We start from the raw sequence: 3,218 nt of genomic DNA, 5'->3' as shown, positions 1-3,218 counted from the left end.
TGCGCAGGTGCCGCTCTAGCAGGATTGCTGCTATCACGAATAATTACTGTAAACAAATCATTCATCATTTCCATTAAATAATTCTGATACCTTTAGCACGCTTTTTCTATTGAGAAGTGGTCGAAATTACAGCCTTTTTACAAGCTGTTATTTTAATTCTCACACGCGTAGAAATGGACACCTACCTATTGTTGTCTAATTAGGTATGTACCTATAGTTTTTCACAACCAATGATTCCTCCCGATGTATCTGCGTAGTGCAACAATTTTGTAGGTACCACAGTAAAACTTAAATAAATTCAATTTAAAAATAAAGTACCTATCGATTATTGGTCAATTGATTTTGCGGCAAAATCGTGAATGACCCGCACCTAACGCGCTCTAAATTACTTACTTATACGTACACATCATGACAAATAAAACAAGTTTTTATAAAATCGTATTAATATGACTTCATTTAAAAGATGGCAACCTTTAAACACATTATAGGGATAAGCCCGCCTTTGTACGAGTGAAATTAGTATCTCGAAGATACAGCCTTATTCATAAAAAAACCTTAATTGAGGTTTGATCGGTCTGTTACTTAGCAGACTGTAAGCTTGTTAGACGGTTGTCAAGAAGTATGATTCATAAACGCTTGCTAGCAGTCTGCTAGTTGTTGAGCTGCTGATAGACGGATTAGACGGGTTATGTTGGCCATCTTGACAAATCAAAGACAAAAAATGGCCTCATCGATAATTAAAAAAAATTGACAGCAGTGACAGCAAATTAGCAGGAAAATAAAATAAAAAGCGAGATGTTTGTTTTCCCGCCATTTCCGATCCGCATGTTTATGTTGTACCTAAGTGCAAAAAGCCGTAATTATGTTAATCATCCTAATTTTATTTTTTTAATATTTATTGTTAGTAAAGTAGCAGTAACAAATATCTAATTTAGAGGATTTTTAAATACAAATTCCTGAAAATATTTTTTCCTGTTTTTTTTTAAATCTCTGCGTATCCCTCCCTGCTGAAATTAGATCCAAGCCGTAGCAAGGGAGCTGTAGTAAGGGAGGGGTAGTTTTGAAGGACGGTTAAAAAATTTATTAATAATTTGTGGGTAGTTTTGTTTTGTTTCATGAAACATATGTGACAAATTAAAACGGTGGTTGTGGTTCGTTAGTCTAACAACTGGTAGCATGGTGTACGGTTGTGTCACTCTGAAGATGAGCTCTGGTTGAGTTCAAAACGCGTCAGTGTAGTGTGGTGGTGATAGATGGGTTTGTGTGGTTTGTGTGTGTGTGTGTTCTTACAGTGTGGAGGTGGAGGAACTGCATGAACACGCATATTTTGCATAAGCTTAGCTATCGCAAGGTCGCGGGTGAGCAAGGAAATTCTTTTAGTTCGTTTATTATTTACATGTTCGGCTACTGACAAAAACCAATCTGTGCTTTTCTGTGTAAACTATTAGCTGTGTAAAACTGTAGGTACTATTTAGCTATTAGTAGGTATTAGGAACTTTTGTTTCTATTCTGTCCTAAATTGTGAATAAGTGATTTTAATTAGTAGGTACGTGTAATGAACCAACTGTTATTGCGACCAAGTGTATTTTACTCCGGCAGGGGTTGGGTAGGGTTTTTTTACGCTTCTTAATTCGTGGAGTCTAAATATTTTCAAACATTTCGCAGGCGCTACCTTAATGCTATAACTAAATAAGGCACGAGTTAATTCTAGATAATCGGTGATTTTGATTAGGTATGTAAATGATTGTCAAAATAATTTTACAGTTAAGTATGTGCATAATGTACATTACCGGGTGTGGCCTGTAATACGAGAAAAAATTAAAACATAGATATACACAACAAACAAACATTCGTTCAGCGACTTTTAAAAATAAATAGTTTTTTAATTTTTATTACACTTCTAAGTTTATTTTTCTATGTAGAACAAAATGCTTGACGTTTGTAGCGTGACAGGCGACGTCAGTTGTGTTCTAGGATGGTGTACATTGATAGCAGTATTTAACTTAAATGAAAAAGGAAAAATTCAAAGACTCCATTATTTTTTAAAGTCGCTGAACTAATGTTGTTAAGTTGACGAGGTGATCTATTTTTTAATTTTTGCTCGTATTATAGGCCACACCCCGTATACATATGTATAAGTAGATATGTGTACGCACCGACTACAGTAGCTAGTATAAGTAAGCCGAGCACGACGGCCTTGACAGCGGCGCGCACGAGCGCGGCAGGTGAGTCGAAGGGCGCGGACGGATCCCACCAGCTGCCATTCCCCTCGGTGGCGTTCCAGCCGGGGGTCCACTCAGTGGCGTTCCACGAGAGGTTCCTGGACGCTGGTAGCCGCAGGTACAGCGCCTCCCACTCCAGCAGGTCGTCGCCGTCCGCGCCCTCCATACCCTCTCACCGAGACACCTCGTCGCCCGCTAACATGCAAGAAAGAAACACATTTTGTTACGGCTACGGTCCGAAACCAAATAGTAATTATAAATAAATAAATAAATATCACGGGACAATTCACACCAATTGACCTAGTCCCAAAGTAAGCTTAGCAAAGCTTGTGTTATGGGTACTAAGCAACGGATAAATATAATTATATAGATAGATACATACTTAAATATATATTAAACACCCAAGACCCGAGAACAAACATTCGTATTTTTCATACAAATATCTGCCCCGACACGGGAATCGAACCCGGGACCTCAAGCTTCGTAGTCAGGTTCTCTAGGACACTAGGCACTAGGCCATCTGGTCGTCTATTAATAATAAGTTATTCATTGATATAGAAACAACAAATTTTCTTCAATTAACACAACACAATTATTATTTTCACAAGGAAAATGGTTTTTTCGACTATTTAAAAATGTTCGAAAATTCGACCTTAGCACAAATCATTAACATCGTCGTTTTTGATTAGGTACCTATTCTGTAGCACGAATGATCTTGAATTATTGCGAAAGAATCAAAACGAATAAACAATGTTACCTAGGTTAATTGATTATTCTTATACAAGGTGTCTTTAAATGATTCTGGAATATTTAGCAATTAGTTGGATTAGTTTGATTGAAAATCCATGTAAAGGTTATTCATCCATATCTTTGGATGAAATTTTAATCAGGCATTGACGCGGTACACTTAGAACATTGATCAATGTATGGATACATTTCTCAATCAAAATTAAAAAAATCTTAAAAATATTTGAAATAATCCTGTTGAATAATTCC

The sequence above is a fragment of the Choristoneura fumiferana genome, chromosome 5 (genome assembly GCF_025370935.1).
Source record: "Choristoneura fumiferana chromosome 5, NRCan_CFum_1, whole genome shotgun sequence".
In the NCBI taxonomy this organism is placed as follows: Eukaryota; Metazoa; Arthropoda; class Insecta; order Lepidoptera; family Tortricidae; genus Choristoneura; species Choristoneura fumiferana.
Note: the sequence above shows the minus strand (reverse complement) of the source record.